The sequence below is a fragment of the Cibotium barometz genome, chromosome 10, assembly GCF_041138505.1.
Source record: "Cibotium barometz isolate CiBa-2024 chromosome 10, ASM4113850v1, whole genome shotgun sequence".
Taxonomy (NCBI): domain Eukaryota; kingdom Viridiplantae; phylum Streptophyta; class Polypodiopsida; order Cyatheales; family Cibotiaceae; genus Cibotium; species Cibotium barometz.
In genome coordinates, this window is record NC_141055.1 from 24610783 (window position 1) to 24629314 (window position 18532).

Here is an 18532-nt window from a genome sequence, read left to right on the forward strand (position 1 = left end):
TAGGCCCTTACTTTATTCAATATATATATATATATATATATATATCTTTGTTCATTAGCAAATTGAGACTATATGTGATTTATGGTTTTTATGTGGTCCCTAGCCTCAATGAATGTTTTATTTCTCTCTCTAGGAAAAAAATATATTGCATTAGCTAAATTAAAAGACTAGTTGATATATGTAGGTCAATGGAAAAAACTTAACCTATGTTAACAATATGTTCGTCTGCCGTGGCCAAAGGAGAGGGGGAGTTTGAGAAAAGGAGAAAGGAGAAGAGAAGGAGAGAAAAGGTTACAGCCAGAAAGGAGGATTTTGGCAAGGGTGCACATTCTGCACTTCCACGTTCTACACTTTTGCATGGTCTAAAGCATAGGTACTTTGCTTACTATTTTTTTGTCTAACAATGTATGGTTCATAATTGCTAATGCTGCACTGAATGCAATGCCGAAATAGAAGGCGATCCTAAATCTGATGCCAAGAAGACAATGTAATACATTAATGTGAAGAAAGTATCAATAAATTTTCACAAAATGCAGAAATCCTCAGAATAGTTGAACACTTAAAACACCCTAAGTTTTCTAGTTGCAGAATCTTATCTCTTTATGAAGCCTCTCTTCTTCAGCAATTGATTTATGGAGAGGCATGGAGTAACGGATGATGCTACTAAAGGCATTATCTGAGCGTCTGAAAACTGTCTTCTTTTGCACAGTAAAGAATTCGTTGAAAACTTAGACTAGATGCCAATGTAAGACTGCAACAAGAAAGCTAGAGAGGAGAAAAAAAGCTAATTGAAAACCCTAAGGAGATCGAGAAATGAAGAAAACCCATGGACAAGGGAAGCAACGTGGCATTGATTTCGTGAAAAAATTGTGCATTTTGTCCCTCGACCTTTAGAGAAAGGTCGGTATTGTTGAAAAGGCAGCCAGTTCTCTGCAAAAAGCTTCACAGGAGGGATCATTTCAGAAGGCAAATGGGCTTTTTTGTGCATATCCAAATCAGATCTTTTGCTATCCAACAAGCAGATTGAAAAGAGAATGGGTTGGGTGGATGTGGGTTACGTGTAATACTTGTGATGTATTGATGCAGGAGCCTCATAGGATTCTTGCAAAAAATGATATCTTTTCCACACAAAAACTAGTGGCAAAAGGAACTTATTTTCCCCGATCTACCATTATTTGGGTGAAGATCAAAGGATATCTAACCAGAGTGCTAGAAGTGTTTGCCATGAGATTTAAAAGAAATAATAAGAGAAATGACGAATGGACTTTTTTATGGGATATCATTAAGTAACATTTGATGGAGCTAATGAGGGTCTTGCAATATCCACATCATTGGCTATGACCACGATTTCTTTTAACAAGGGTCCTACAGTGAGGCAGTAGCAGCATGCCTTGATGTAGGTGATGAGAGTGTGCTCACAAGGGTTGTAGTGAGTGATCCAAGGATGCTATCTTTTTCTTTGCTAGATGGTGAGAGAGTACTTACACCACAGAATGGAGTTGATGAAGATGCCAGTATATTTGATGAGAGGGATGTGGTAGATTGTCTAAGAGTAGTAGAAGATGGTCAGAGAGTAATGACAAAGAGTAGTGGTAGAGGATGACCGTGTATTAGAATTTGTAAATAAGGGTGATGTAACTACAATGTCTTCCTTTTCTATTTGGGAAGAGAGAGAAGGAACAATGTCAGCTCTCGAATTGCACTGAGTGAAGATATTTAACGAGAGTGCTAGAAGTGTCAACCGACGTGAGATTTCTAGGAATAGGACTCTTTTGAAAGAAATAACAAGGGAAATGGCAAGTGGAGTTTATTTAGGGATGTCATTGGCTAAAAGTTTGGGACTTACAAGAAGGTACCGTTGCTTCATTGCTAGAAATAATACCTTTTATAATGTGACTAGAAGAGTAAATGAGGGTAATACAATTAAAATGTCTTCCTTTTCTACCCATGAAGAGAGAGAAGTGCCATTTGCTAATACGATAGAAGGGAGAGTGTTAGAGAAACTCCCTCTTATAAAAGAAAGGGAGGGACTTTGTCTATCCTCCATGAACTCTTGCATGTATAAGTTATACATGCAACTAGTTGTCCTCTGGTATATTCATGCACTTCAAGCCACTCATTAGGAAGGATGACACATGAGTGTGGGTTTGTGGAGCACAATTATGTGCGAGTGATGGACAAGTTCATGGAAAATATTGTTGTAAACATGGGCATGTGTCTCTTCCTTCACTCGCTGAACCACCTGAGCCATTAAGGCCTCTTTTGATTGGTAACAACACTACAAGTAAATATTCGGGCTTACAATAGTGTGTTGGCTTTTGCATCATTGGGTGCACGAATAGATGACTCTCTCTTTCACAATAGTAGTGTATATACTTTCAAGGTGCATGGGAGTATATATCATCAGATTGGATCCTTGGTCCCCAATGATACGTACAATCCTAAGCCATAGTTTGCATAGTTGTATGTGTTTGATATTGTACACGAATTGCAAAATGGACTATGTGTCATGAATGGATTGGAATCCATGACCCTGGAAGCACTTCAATCCATGATGCAGACTTCTAATCCATTTGCAAAAGATTTTCAATATGTGGGAATAATTTTGAGTGACAATCTGTGTTAAAAATTGAAAATGACTAGATGTGAGATGAAGTCCACATCTAGGCAGTACACTCAATGACAATAACTTTCGATATTGCTAGAACCATGACTGATTAAGGTGATGATCATAATGTTGGTCACCATGATATTTTGTTGTATACTCGAGAAGGAACATGCAAACACATCTCAAATGTGCATAGGTGCTACATGCCTCTTTTGTATGTTTTGTTATTTTAACGGGGAGGATGGATGGCACTCGAAAATCCCTTATGCTAATGTACCAGTGAGTGCATTGAGAAGTGGTCAGTGTGTGACTTAATGACGACAATACTATGCTTATCGGGTCCAAATACAAATGCATGCTTGCTGCGTGGTGGAAGGTTGTTGCAATAGTTTATGGTTAATGCCTATTGTAGTGTTGAAGAGTCACACTTATCATGGGTACGCCATGATCAGACAAGTTTGCAAACATGCTTTATGTAGAAGGAAGCAGTGTTGAAGAGTCATGGGTACGCCATGATCAGACAAGTTTGCAAACATGCTTTATGTAGAAGGAAGCAGTGTTGAAGAGTCACGATTATCATGGCTACGCCATAATCATACAAGTTTGCAAGCATGCTTTATGCAAAAGTAAGAAGTGTTGAAGAATCATGATTATCATGGCTATGCCATAATAATCATGATTATGGCTACGCCATAATCAGAAAGCAAGAAGTGTTGAAGAATCATGATTATGGCTACACCATAATCAAAAACGTTTGCAGACATGCTTTATGCAGAAGGAAGTAGAAGTGGTATTGCAGGAAGGACAATGGAAAACAGAATAGTGTCACCTTCCACTTTTACTAGTGGGGCCAGGAAAAATGTATCAACTTTATCAAGATACCATGGCAATTGTTCGTTCAAAGGGCAAGCCTCATTTTCTCATGTCTTTCACCTATAATCCAAAGTGGCAAGAGGTATTAATTGCTTTACTTTCGGGGCAAAGTGCATGTGACCAACCTGATTTGACTACTAGAGTATTTCACCAAAAGTGTTCAGATATGATGAAAAATATCGTTAAAAATGGTCTCTTTGGTAAGGTAGTTGGATATGTGAGTGTCATTGAGTTCCAAAAAAGATGATTTCCTCATTCACACACACACACGTTATTGATCCTGGATAGTGCCCATAAAACTAAGACTGTCCAAGATAGATTAGTATGTGCTGAATGGCCTAACAAGCAAATGGTTCTTGCTCTGCATGATGTTGTGTTGCCTTGCAATATCCATGGGCTCTATGGGCCATTCAATCCAAATGTAGTTTGTATGTATGAAGGGAAATGCACAAGGAACTATCCACGTGTTTTTGCATAAGAGACTATTGTGGATGAGAGTGGTTACCCTTGTATATCAGAATGATGGAAGAACTGTGGCAGTGAAACGTGTAATGTGGATAACATATGGGTTACCCTTGTATATCAGAATAATGGAAGAATTGTGGCAGTGAAATGTGTAATGTGGATAACATATGGGTTGTGCCATATAACCCTTATCTTTCAGTCACAAAATTGCTCATATGAATGTGGAAATATGCATGAGTGTGTGTGTTTGTTTAGGTATAATATGTGTGTGTGTGTACGTATAAATATATATATATATATATATATATATATATATATATATATATATATATATATATATATATATAGAGAGAGAGAGAGAGAGAGAGAGAGAGAGAGATTTCCTTTTTAGAAAAATGTTCCTTTTATATACGTATCTCTCTCTCTCTCTCTCTCTCTCTCTCTCTCTCTCTATATATATATATATATATATATATATATATATATATATATATATATATATATATATATAGATATAAGGAACCTTTAGAAAAAGGAAATCTCTATATATGTATGTATGTGTGTATATATATATACACACATACATACATATATAGAGATTTCCTTTTTCTAAAGGTTCCTTATACACACACACACACACACAGATTTCCTTTTTAGAAAAAAAAAAGAGTGTGCTCACACTTGCTCTATCATTGATTTTTTTTTTCGTTGCAATTTCATTGAAACAAAATCATTGATAGAAAAAGTGTGAGTGTACATGCAAAATTGCAACGAAAACAAAATCAATGATAGCGCAAGTGTGAGTGTACATGCACACTCTTTTCTTGTTTTTCTAAAAAGAAAATCTCTCTCTCTCTCTCTCTCTCTCTCTCTCCACATACATACATACATACATACATACATACATACATACATATATATATATATATATATATATATATATATATATATATATATAGAGAGAGAGAGAGAGAGAGAGAGAGAGAGAGAGAGAGAGAGAGAGAGAGAGACACACACACACACACACACACACACACACACATATTGTTAAGGCTCACCCTAACCCCCCTTGAAACACATCCAACAAGAGATTACCTGGTGAACTGCAACTATCGTGAGGATCTTTCCAATGGTCGAGCTCATAACCTTTGATGTCTCCAAGCTCTACAACTCCTTGAGAAGTAATTCCACAGTGCCTCCCACAAGCGTTGTCACACTGCCGCGTTGCACTAAGGGTACTCGTCCCTCCTCTCACCTCACTTCACTCACACACACTCACTAGCATGCATTAGGGAGAGAGGATTAGCAAGAGCAAGACTCAATTGCACAATGAAAGGGTGTTGTATTATGAGAGATATTCACTTATATATATGGCCATAAGTGTTCACACTCACTTAAACTGTGCCGACCGGGCACTTTAGGCTCATAAGAGGCCTAATGCTATTACAATGACTACTCTTATAATATATCCATGAAGTACATCACTTAGGACTTCATCCTAACTTGCTACCACACACTCTTGAAGCGGGAATCGCCATAAATACTTTGTCACACCATTACAAGCACCCGTCCAAGTTATATCTTTAGACACTATTGCTTCATATCTTGAATGTATGACCCTTTGGTGTATTTATCGTGACTCCTTGATGTAAGATAATGGCGGTAGATCTTGTTAACCCTAGAAATGGGTTAACATCTCTCTTTCTCTCTCTCTCTCTCTCTCTCTCTCTATATATATATATATATATATATAGAGAGAGAGAGAGAGAGAGAGAAAGAGAGATGTTAACCCATTTCTAGGGTTAACATCTCTCTTTCTCTCTCTCTCTCTCTCTCTCTCTCTCTCTCTCTCTATATATATATATATATATATATATATATATATATATATATATATATATAGAGAGAGAGAGAGAGAGAGAGAGAGAGAGAGATTTACTTTTTAGAAAAAGAAAAAAAGAATGTGCATTTACACTCACACTTCCTCCATATTGATTTTGTTTTCAGATTTTGTTTTCATTGTAAATTATCTTTGGTAAGAGTGAAAGAAGAGTTGATCATTTTGCTTTTCTTGGCGCTTATTCCAAATTCAAGCAAGGCGAGCTAGAAGGTGCTCAAGAGAATTAATAAGATTATTTGCTTATTGTTATAGTAAATTTTGTGCCAAATATATGTTGTTTAATATGCGTTTAACTTAGGTATGTTGTTTTGTATAATGGATACAAGTTTTTCTCTAATGTTGCATATATTTATACTTTTATATATAAGTGTGTATATATATATAACACACACACACACACACACATATGTATATGTATATGCATATGTAGGTATGTATATACATCCTTATATACATACCTATATATCCATATTATTTATATATATACATATATATATATATATATATATATATATATATATATATATATATATATATATATATATATATATATATATATATATATAGAGAGAGAGAGAGAGAGAGAGAGAGAGAGAGAGAGATTTCTTTTATAGAAAAAGAAAAAAAGAGTATACGTGTACACTCACACTTGCTCTATCCCTCATTTTGTTTTTCATTGCAAATTTTCTTCGAAAAAAGAGTTGATCACTTTACTTTTCTTGGTGATTATTCTAAATTCGAGCAAGGCAAGCTACAAGGTGCTCAAGATAATTATGTGGTATTTAATATGATTCTAAGTATCTTAGGTTTGTTATTTTGTTTTCCGGATGTTTAAGTTTCTATGAAATGTTGCATTCAATATAAATAAATATATATATTATGAATGCAAGTTTTTGTCAAATGTTATATATATATTATTAGACACACATAATAAGATTAGTTGCTTAATGTTTTAGTAAATTTTGTTTCAAATATGTGGTATTTAATATGCTTTTAAGTATCTTAGGTTATATTATGGATACAAGATTTGTTTAATGTTACATATATATACATACATACATATATATATATAACACACACACACACACACGCACGCACACACACGGTTAAATCTAATATTCTCACGTTTCTCATTATTTATGAATTGTCCTAAATGGATTTAGATTATGATGTCTTTGTTGTAAGTTCAGGTAACAGTAGCTTACTTTGCACATATGCAAGTGATTTCGTGCGTGTGTAAGAGTATGGGTTGCATTATCTTAATTTCGTGCGTGTGTAAGAGTATGGGTTGCATTATCTTAATTTATTGGATTTTGTATGATTATTTATATTTTTAATTAATTAATTTTAATTGATTGTCATAGTTGATGTAAGTGTAGATCCTTGTGTGTTATATAACACACACACACACACACACACACACACACAGACTGTTATGAGGAATAAATTCACGAAATTTAATATTCTCATGTTTCTCATTATTTATGAATTCTCCTAGACAGCTTTAGATTAGGATGTCTTTCTAAATTCAGGTGATAGTAGCTTACTTTGCACATATGTGAGTGATCCCGTGCATGCGTAAGAGTATGGGCTACATTATCTTAATTTATTGGATTTTGTATGGTTATTTATGTTTTTAATCAATTGATTTTAATTGATTGTCATAGTTGATGTAAGTGCAGATCCTTGGGTTGGATAATGTAGGCGAGCTGGTGGTGGTCAAGAATATTTTGAGACACTCAACTTTGGGTATCAATGGATTATTATTTGATTTTGCACAATGCACACCAGTTATTTCATTTTGTACGGCGTTCATATTTATTGGTATGGATATATTTATTCTATTTTAGACAACGTCCATATTTATTAGTAGTAGATATATTTATTTGAACATGTGAAATCTCTCTTATGCATATTTAATTTTATAAAAGATGTACACACTTATATGGTTTAAGGTTTATACCTATTTTGAGTAGTTTGGCTTGCATGTTCAATAAAGCAAGCTATTTTTGTTGAAGTTGACATCTTTATAGAAGTGGACATTATTTTAAGCCTCACAAATTATTTTAAGTAATATGATTAAAACACACCAGGAGGAAGCGTGGGCTCATTGTTGTGGTTAAAAATTGGACCCAATCTTATGTTATATGCAAAATTTACACTTTGTCATGTTAATTCTCATTTTGGAATTTATTTATGGGTCATTGTTCTCCAACAGTGGTATCAAAGCCAAGGATAATTGCAAATCTTGAAGCCAGTGAAGAACTAGGGCAAAGGAGAGATGAAAGCCAAGGCAAGGTAAAAAGTCATTTGTTAAAGAAGAAGACTAAGGTTGAAAGGAGGGCTTGCTTTTACCCATTGGACAACCAAGGCCCATGATTCTTCTACCCACAAGGAAAGCCAACTTAAAAAATCACTCTCCAAAACCCCCCAAAAGTAAAAAACGGTGTTCCCCAATTCTTCATCTCTTTCAAATTGGAGTCGACGGTATTTTTGTTAGCCCATAGGCTCTAAATCCACCATTTTTATGTCCTGCAAGTGAATTTTATCCTCTCTCTCTCTCTCTCTCTCTCTCTCTCTCATTAAAGGAAGCTAAACTTGGATTAGCTTGGATTAGAGAGAAAAAAAGTTGGAGACCTAGTGTGTAATGTCATAAAAAGTACAATAGCTGTCTGCCAAGAAACTTATAAATGCACTTACCCCAAAAATGTGCACACTAGTCCATGTCCAAAGCATGTATAATGTGCCTAAGCCTCACTGTGTACATGTGCTTGAAAAAATAGCTTTATTACAAATTGAAGGGTGGTCGTGCACAAGAAACACATACAATAAGCTATATACAAAGCTAAAAATCACATCCAAGACTAAATGTCAATGTCATCCACCAAGGATGTATGACCCCTCCTAGATCAAAGAAAGGAATGTAGAGAAACGCCGATGCATCCTCTCGAGCCAAATGTGAAGCCAAGGAGTTTCCTGATCATATCCATAGATCTTGTGCCACACCGAGATTAAAAGGGTAAGTTGTATCACCCCAAGTCACGAACCTGCATCGATAACCATCTTGATTAAATATGAAGTAACACTAGCCCACTGTTGAAAACTGGTCACCAAGGATGTCCAATTGAATAGAAATCCATGAGATACACCACCAAGATCATGATCTAGATATCTACCAAGATCGAAGATGAATGTGTTGGGGTGACGTGCCGCATCAGTAAGCACAAGGCTCACAAGATGATCTTTGGTATGACCAAAAGTGAATGCCCACTAAACTATATCCACATCAATGCATAGAAATCCACGAGCATCACAAAATAATGCCTCATAATCCAAGTCAAGACTTGGACCAAAATATGATGTATCATCATAGGTATGGTATGCCTGCATCAATGGTGCATAATCACTAGATCTATGAAAATGCCTAAGTTAAATACAAATTTCAAAGTTCTTAAAATCCATGCGATGTGTCTATATACTCATTCCTTTCCTATGAGGCCTCACCTCGACGAAGTCACTACCCTCTTACAAGATGCACTATATCCCAACAAATGCTACTACACTATGAGAGCTAGGAGCAGTGGTTGAACCATAAATATCCCCACATGTGAAAACTCTAGAGGAATAGCCCAATACATCTAGCACAAGAACCTCGGGCCTAAGCTCCTCATGGTCCCATCGTATGCTCATGGGTATCTTTTGGAGTATCTCTAACCTCATGCGCAATGGTGGATGCATCACTAATCAAATGCTCTCGATCCTCTCGTATGCCTTCACGATTATCTAATGTATCCAAATGATCCATAGGAAGGTAGATAAGCATAAAAGTAGTGTCACCATCAATGCTCAGTGCCATCCTTGCCCTTAAGATCATACCCGCATGATCTAACTCATACAAAATATCATCACATACATCATCATCACGTGCATGTGTATCAATACTCTCATGTGTGTGTATCATCATGTGCATGCTTATCAACATATGTGTATGTGCAATACATCATCATGTGTATGTATATGAGATACATCATCATCATCATCATCATTATCTATTCCGGTGTCATCTACATCCTTAGGGATGTAGTCATGATGTGGGACACTTGTACAAGTCACTATAAGAAGAATCATCCCATGCAAACAATTCCGAACCATTCATGTCGAGGTAATGGAGCAATGAAACTATCAAAATTGCTATGTATGGACCTCCTGGACCATGTGCTATGTACATCTAACTCATTGAGAAAATGCCTTGAGCAAGTGGCTCAACAACAAGCACTCTAACTCGAATAACCACCCATGGCAAGAATATGATGGGCAAATGAGGTTGAAGCCTAAAAGTGCCAAAAGTGTGTGTGAATGTGGTAAAAGATATGTGATCCCATACACAATATGACAAATGGGTATAAGCACATTAACATCATACACTTTTCATGCTAATAAGCATACACAAGTAGGACCTATTATTAGCATATTCCAAGGTATATTTTTTCTAGATTTTGGGAGGATTTTTTTAAAAACATGTGTGATATGTCACTTTTGCATGAGGGCACTCCACTTGAAATAATTATTACATGCAATGATTATTCTTTTCAACCTTTTGGTAGGCCCAATTGGTCTATTACAACTATGTTTGAATTTTGAAAGGAAGTGACCATGAAGAATGGTCTCCTCTTGAAGTAATTATTACATGCAATGTTTATTCTTTTCAACCTTTTGGTAGGTCCAATTGGTTTGTCTGCTACAACTACATTCGAATTTTGAAAGGAAGTGGCCTTGAAGAAGGGAATGGGCTCCTTTGTAGTAAAATGTAGGCGTGAAAGTATGCTAGAACCACAGACAAGAGCTACACCACCGAAAAAACCTGCTAAAGAGGAGGTCAAAATAGACAACGACAATAGCGAGGTGTAGCTACAAGGTAGAAGAAAAAGAAAGGAAGAATGGAGCGCAACAAATCCCCACCAGCAATGAATAGACCCAGTACCAAAAGGATTTCTTCTATAGAAAAGAGGAGATGATCATTGGGCCACTTCTCTAGTGCAAGTCTGTTGTTTTCTCTCTCTTTTCCTCTGTTTTCACTTCCAGTTGCATGTATAAATGATTTTACTTTTAGGGGATACAGAGGGAGAGAAAGAGATAGAGAGGAAGTGTGTGTGTGTGTGTGTGAATTCAAAGCTTGTTAAGGCTATTTATGCTAATAAGGAAGCTTTTAGTTGTAGTTAGCACATTGAATAAACTGCTTCTATTACAACTTTATATGACGATAGGGCATTTGTAAATGCAAGAGAACTTTTATTGGCCCAGTGCTCTACTCCAAGACTTTCTGCCTTCCCTCTCTCTATCAGCTTTCACATACGTATGCATGCATAAACAAATTAACTCCTCTTGATAGAGAGAGAGAGAGAGAGAGAGAGAGAGAGAGAGAGAGAGAGAGAGAGAGAGAGAGAGAGAGAGAGAAATAAAAGAGAGGGAGTGTGTAGTTACGATGCACTCAAATCTTGTTAAGGCTATTTATGCTAATCAAGTAGCTTTGAGTGGTAGTTAGCATGGATTATATAGCTTATGTCAAAGCTTTGTATGCTAATATATAAATCTAAGAGAGATTTGGTTGTCTGTTTTTCATTTTGTTGCAACATTTTAATGCTATGCTTTTTATTCATGTGTAGGGCCTTGGGTAGTGCTAAAGATTAATTACCTGACTCAAAATAGGTTTTGCATGTGGAAAGAGAAATTCAATAAGAAGCATGGGCTGAGCTTACAGGGTTTTGATCCAAAAACCCTCAAGGACTCAGATTTGATAGAGCGTGAGTGGATGAGTGTATGCAAGAATCCCATAGAGGATGGTGAATATCTCATCAAGTGCAACGCTATTTGCAACAACGTGTACGAAGACTTGATGTAGTTTCATTATAAGGTATACCAGAGAGAGAGCCTATCAACAATGAGATTCCAATTCGTATTGTTCAGGGTTATGTAAAGGAGTTTAGTGCAGTTGTTCAAAAGTATAGGAAGCAAACGATTTTCAATTGGGCATGCTTTACAGAGAGCAAGTTGATGTGGAGCTAAAGAAGAAAGGCTACTTTGACAACCACTTGTTAAAATGGTGGATAAGATACCAGATGGCGACCCCTCTACAAGGGTCAGGTGACGAGCCATTCGGAAACACAAAAGGCGAGGTGGGCCATGATCGTGGCACAAGAGGCCAAGTGACAGTACACCTTCCTTCGTATAGAACAAGAAGGCTCCATATTTGTGCACTTTGAACCCCACAAAAGGAGGCATTTCCTAAGCTGCAAGAGGCCAAGCAACACTACACCTTCCTTCATAGAGAATGAGGAGGATCCCACATTTGTGCACTTTGAACCCCACAGAAGGAGGCATTTCCTAAACTCCAACACACTTTCTTTCAACATCTTTCAGTGTTATTCAACCAACTTCTAGATGCTAATTAATAGTAACTATTATTAATTAGTATAAACATGTGTTCCAACCTACTAACATTAGGTGCTAGCTAGCACTTGTCTTATCTTAAACGTTGCTAGTTAATATAAGAAATTCTTTACTTGTGCTAGTTAACATGACCAATGCTAGTTAGTGTAAATGGGTAATAGCCATTCTGGAGAGTACATCCTATATTCAATGCCAAGAATACACTGATATTGGATGAAAATAGACACAAAGTCCACCACAATCCAAAGGGCACATGGATGACAGTGTTGAAATTAGAAAACTAATTAGAGAAAGTGCCTAACACATTTTTTTGGAAAATGTGAAGACCTAGCTATGGCTGTAGCTTCAAAATGAGGATCGGTGTCATTACACAGATGAAGATGCATTGATTGGTAGAAGAGGATCCCTTCAGGAATTATGTAGAGAACAAGTGTTTCAAAGCGAGACTAGAAGAGGAGAAGAGGGCACACCAAAAGGAAGGCACATGAGAACAAGAGACGAGAGCAACATCAAAGATGGATGGAAGAAGATAGAGAAAGACAAACTAAAAGAGAGATGAACCCTGCTCCAAAACCAAAAACACAATACTAACACCCCACAAGGAAACATCAGTAGTACCTAGAATTTTTGTGACAAATGGTTAGTAAAACCAGTCCACAGCCGAATATATGTAACACTCTTGAATATACTGAGAACATATTTGTGAATCTCTCTTTGTCCCTAAGTGTTGTTTCATATTTTTGTAATAAGTGAAAAACAAAATGAGATGAAGCAGGTGTTAACAAGTAGTATACCATATATACACATGTGCTAATTAGTAATTTTTAGGTGTTTACATAGGGTTAGTAGGTGTTAATTAATAGTTTGCCAGGTGATAGTTAGCAGTCTGCCTTATTACAAAGGTGTTAATTAATAAGAAGCATGCCTTATATAAATAGGTGTTAATTAACAAATTGCAAGTGTTTACTTAGCGTTAACATCTATTAACATGCTTACTCAACCCTAATAGGTATTAATCAACAATCTACCTTATATCCAGATGTGCTAATTAGCAGTTTGCCTTATATCAATAGGTGTTAATTAGCAACCTACATTATTTCAACCGGTGTTAATTAGCAACCTGCATTATTTCAACAGGTCTTAATTAGTAGCCCACATTATTTCAACAAGTCTTAATTAGCAGCCTACCTTACTTCAAAAGGTGTTAATTAGCACTCTACTAGTGCCAACTAAAATTCTAGTGTATGCTTAGTCAACCCTAATAGGTATTAATTAACAGTCTACCTTATATCTGGATGTGCTAATTAGCAGTTAGTAGGTGTTACTAGAGCAACACCAAATATACAATAATAAAATGGTAAAAAACCAAATGGCATACTATTGTAAATTTATTCGTAGGTTTCTAACGTGATTGTGAACATTTGCCTTCTTCTTGGAATAGACATCATTGGTATCTTGATACATTTGACAAGATCTGAAAGTATTACAACTATAGGGGCATTGAGCTTAGGAGTTTAAAGGATAAGGAATCCATCTGTTTATAGAACAAACCCTTGATGGTATAGGACCCCTTTGCAATTCGTTTTTCCATTCACATATGTCTCTTGTAATGCACCAAACCAAGTAGAAATCAACACCTTTCTCATTGTCAGCCTCATCATTTATTGTAAAATTATCCCCAACATGCGAATGTGCACTTAAAACGTCATGATGAGACCTTCGTAAGTTGCTTCTTCATATGTACCTTTGTCATATGCATCTTCACTGATTTATAGCATCAATTGAATCAATTAAGGGCACTAGAGTGTGATAATCCCAAGATTGCACATGTTGTTTGTTGGCACATTTGTTCCATTACCCATGCATGAATGCACCACAAAAGCATGAAAGTTATTTGGCTGTAAGACATGTAGAATCATGTGTGTTGTGACAACGGACAATGTGCAGTGAATGTGAATTTGAAATAGAACTCAAATTTAGGAATTTTGGGAAATATGCACAATTTTGGGACAATTCTTTGTTAGATCCAATACAATGTTTACTGTGCGATATGCAAGATTTATTATTGGATGTTCTCAACAAGCATTCTTTGTTGTTAGATCCAATACAATGTTTACTGTACGATATGCAAGATTTATTATTGGATGTTCTCAACAAGCATTTGAATAATGCGATATGATTTATATACTATTGTACATTTGTAACAAGTGTATATGATGTTGGTGGTGGGATGTAAATTTGCCTGCACACACACACACACATGCACACCAGGAATTAAGCTTGTTATATCACATAGCCTCCAGCAGTTGACCATCAAACACAGAAACTTTAACAAAGAAAGGATATTCAATGTAACTTTAAGTTGTAAGAAAGTCTAGGTGATAGAATTAAAAAGATCACCATCTGTATTGAATCAAAAATCTTGAACAATGGGTGAACCATAAATCTAAAAGCTTAAGAAAGCCTTACAATCTGAATAATGATCGAACTATGAGTTTGGTAGCTTCATACAACATTGCTAAAAGATTACGAAGCTAGTTGCCCATATGCTAACAAATCATTCTTGCTCAACTGCACTGACATGTTGATTCAATTGATTCTATTTGGCCTTCAGTATTATAGCCTTTGGAATCTTGATTTTCTCTGGAAGTCGTCCACCCTTGGGCTTCCATGCCCAAATGATGCAGCTAGTATCTTCCCAGCGCTGAGGATCATTTCTGTTCTCTCGCCAATACTTGTTCCAGCAATCCTTATAAACCTCCACATCACTTGCATTCTTCTTCTTTGAAATTGGTGCCCAATATTGTATCTGAACTTGTAGGTAGTTTATCGAGTTGTTGTTTTGATCAACATCACTTGTTGTCACTCCCAACCATATTGGGTAATTTGCATCACAAGGTTGTACAAGTGCAAAATCTCCTTTAGACACATCAAGAGTCGGGTTGAACTCTTCAGCAGGTTTGTTGCGCATTGGACCACAATAATGGTCCTCATTTACATCAAACCCTTCATCTACATTATCCTCCACTTGAAGGTTAAGAGGCTCAGCTTTTTTGCATACACTCCTTGGCCAAAAGTCATAAAATCCAATGTCTTCCCTTGCACTAGGGGTTTGCATGTTTAGCATAAGATTCTCCCAATAGGCAAGGACCGGATTGATCCACTTAGCATAATCACTTTGGTCTCCTTTCTCTTGCAAGTGCTCTTTCCACCAATTGACATGTTTTTTTAAGCCCTCCACAACCTTCTCATTTTCCTTAACATACTCAAAGGGTGGCAATACTTTTGGAAAACCTTCAGGAAGCTTGGGTCCTCCCTCGTCATTTCTCTTCCATAACTCTATACCGCTTTCTGGTAACCAATCAACATTTTTGGGATGTACTTTGTATTGCATCAAAGGTATTCCATCACTCATATAAAACCTGAATTGCAATGGCTTTGAATGTCCAATCAAGCTATCGGCTCCATCATGTAAGCATCCCTTGACAAAGCCTTTGAAGTCTGCCACCTTTTGTAGGAGAAAGGGTGCTGGATGCATGCTAACACACTCATTAAAGATCTTCATCAAATGTGGAAATGTGAAAATGGTTTGTTTCCTTAACTTCTCAGAGAAGCGACTGAACAATGCATCAATATCTTCATGAGTATGACCAACCATAAGAAAACCAAGCTGCACCATGTCAAACACTCCTCGTGCAACCAATAGGGATAGATAGGCAAATACATAACGGTTCTTATTTTCAGAACCACAATTGTCAAGTTGCAACAACAACGTCCTTGGCAATCTCTTAAAAAATGTCCTTGAATTTGATGGCATTAAACTTGACGCATTTCCATTGCCCCTATCTTGCACATGTGTGTTAGTATGAAAGACTGACTGCATATGTGAAGAACAATTTTCCTCTATATCCACATTTGTTTCTGTCTCTGCATCTGCATCCTCAATGCTCTGCTTGCAATATGCATTTCTCTCCTTCAGTACTTCCATATGCTGATACAGGGCCATAGTAGACAAAACACAATCAAAAAGATCTGTTCGTGGTTCAGCATCTGAGTTTTGTGAGCTCAAGTCACCATACATGTGTTGCTCTCCTCTTTCTAAGTTTCTTAAACATTTTGAGAGAGATGAAATTGTGAAGTTGGGATCACTTGGCCATAACCCCAAGGCAAAGTGACCATAAGCTGTTTGTCCATGTCCATGAGTGAGCATTCCTGTTAAGGATACTGGAAGCCTCTCAACCCCATTGAGAGATTTAGGAACTGGTTTAATTTGTGGTATGGCAGTCTTGCTCTGGTCCATCTTATCATGTATAATACACAAATACCTGTTTGGGTTCATTTCGGAAGAGCTCCTCCAAGCATAGTATAGATTTCTACAACTCATTTGTTTCAACATGTGTGCCCTTCTTTGTGCCATGTATCTGGCACGCTCCTCTTGATTTTTTGTTGATTCCAGCTTGACCTTGATTGCCGTACAAATGTCGCATTTTGAGAAGGTGCTGGTTTTTGATAAACTAACTGTCTTGAACTCTGTGTTCCACAATCTTGAGAATGATGGTTGTGACAGTGGCCGGTATTCGAACGAGACAAGTGTGTCATTCACTTCACGCAATATGTCCACCTGTTTGTACATTGTTGGTAGAACACGTTGGGTCTCGCGGGCTCCATGCATAGTTGTCCTTGACCTATGTGGCATTTGATCGGCATTATTATCTATGAAGCCCTGTATGATTGATTTTGCCATCTCAACATGTGTCATGCCCTTCCGTATTATCCCACTGTTGCCATGACTGACATTACATGCACCATTCAAGAACTTCTTTCTGAGCCTATAGAACGTTGACTTACCGATGCCATGCATTACATACCATGCTTTACTACAAACCTTCTTCCCATCAAATGTGAACTCAAAGCACTCGTCATCTTGACCTTGTCTATAGGCCATGCCCATGCAATCTAGTACAAATGTGTATCGTGTACTATAGCTCTGTCCCCAAAAGTGTACCCTAGCTTGCATGATTTTGGATCTATCTCCAATTTGACAACATCGGTTCTCGCAACAATCAATGGTTGCGACGTTGTGAATGTTTGCAACATCACATTTTTTGCCAGCTCCATGGGTTTTATCGTAATTTTTCATTACCCTTACCCTATGGACATAGCTCCTTTTCTTATTTGTCCCTTCAATGATATCATAGTCAGTGATCATGGCATCATGGTGTTTGTCATCAGAACTATCGCCATCATTGCCCTCTACATCATCATCCTCTTTTTCATCACTCGAATTGTTTAGGCTGTCAATATTTTTTTGCATGAAGTGATCTTGAATACCCTCATCAATAGAAGAAGATTCTGTGTCCTTCACTAATGGTTCACCATTCTCAAATGTGAGTTGCCTGATCGGCCAACTAACCAAATTCAAACCTGAAACACAAGTTGAACTTGGATGCAAAGATCCTTCTACAATGACACCCAAGCTACTCTCCCCTAGTTCTCTACAATTTATAGCCTCGTATGGGTGGACCAGCAATACTACTCCATTGCCAAGTTTTGTAGATCTGTTGTCATCCCAGAGGATGACACTTTTCTCTTTCCAGCTCTCCCTATCTATAAAGTGATCTTCTTGATCAACAAGAAGTTTTGCAAAATTATCCTCTTTGGTATTAGTAATGTCTCTGTCCATAACAAGGTTGACCAATGGCCATTTGATGATGCTTCCAACTGCTTGAGACATTGTTCTTGCATCCATTGTGGCAAATGGAATGAGAAATGTGTCATCAAAGCTTTGTTGAACATGTATTGCTGCACATGTCTCACCAATCAATTGAAAACCACATGTTTGAGATGCATCAATAGAATGAATAACCCCGCGTGCCTTCCTTGCAGAACCATCAATGAGAAACACTGAAGCACCTTGTTTTAGACCCTCCAATCCCTGAAAAAATCAAAATCTCAATAAGAAAGACTGAAGCGATGTTTTTGCGGTAGTACACAAAACTATAAATGTAATTCAATCTCAACATGAGTTCAGGCTCCAACCAAAGTTTGAATCTCACCTATCAATGCTAATTTGCTAAGAGGGAAGCTAGGATAATCCAATAGAACAAGTGGGGTGTGGGTGAAGATGGGTATATAACCAAAAGTGAAAGTAACTATAATCAAAAGACCTGGGACCTGGGCCTGTGGGCTTGGGCTTGGGGAATGAGCCATTGTGCATTATATAGATTTTAGTTGAATTT

The 18532-nt window shown here is 37.0% G+C and overlaps 1 pseudogene; it reads left to right on the top strand.

The window, feature by feature from the left end:
* Nucleotides 1-206: 206 nt before the first annotated feature.
* Nucleotides 207-18532, top strand: part of LOC147634691 (uncharacterized) — a 51484-nt pseudogene continuing 33158 nt past the window's right edge.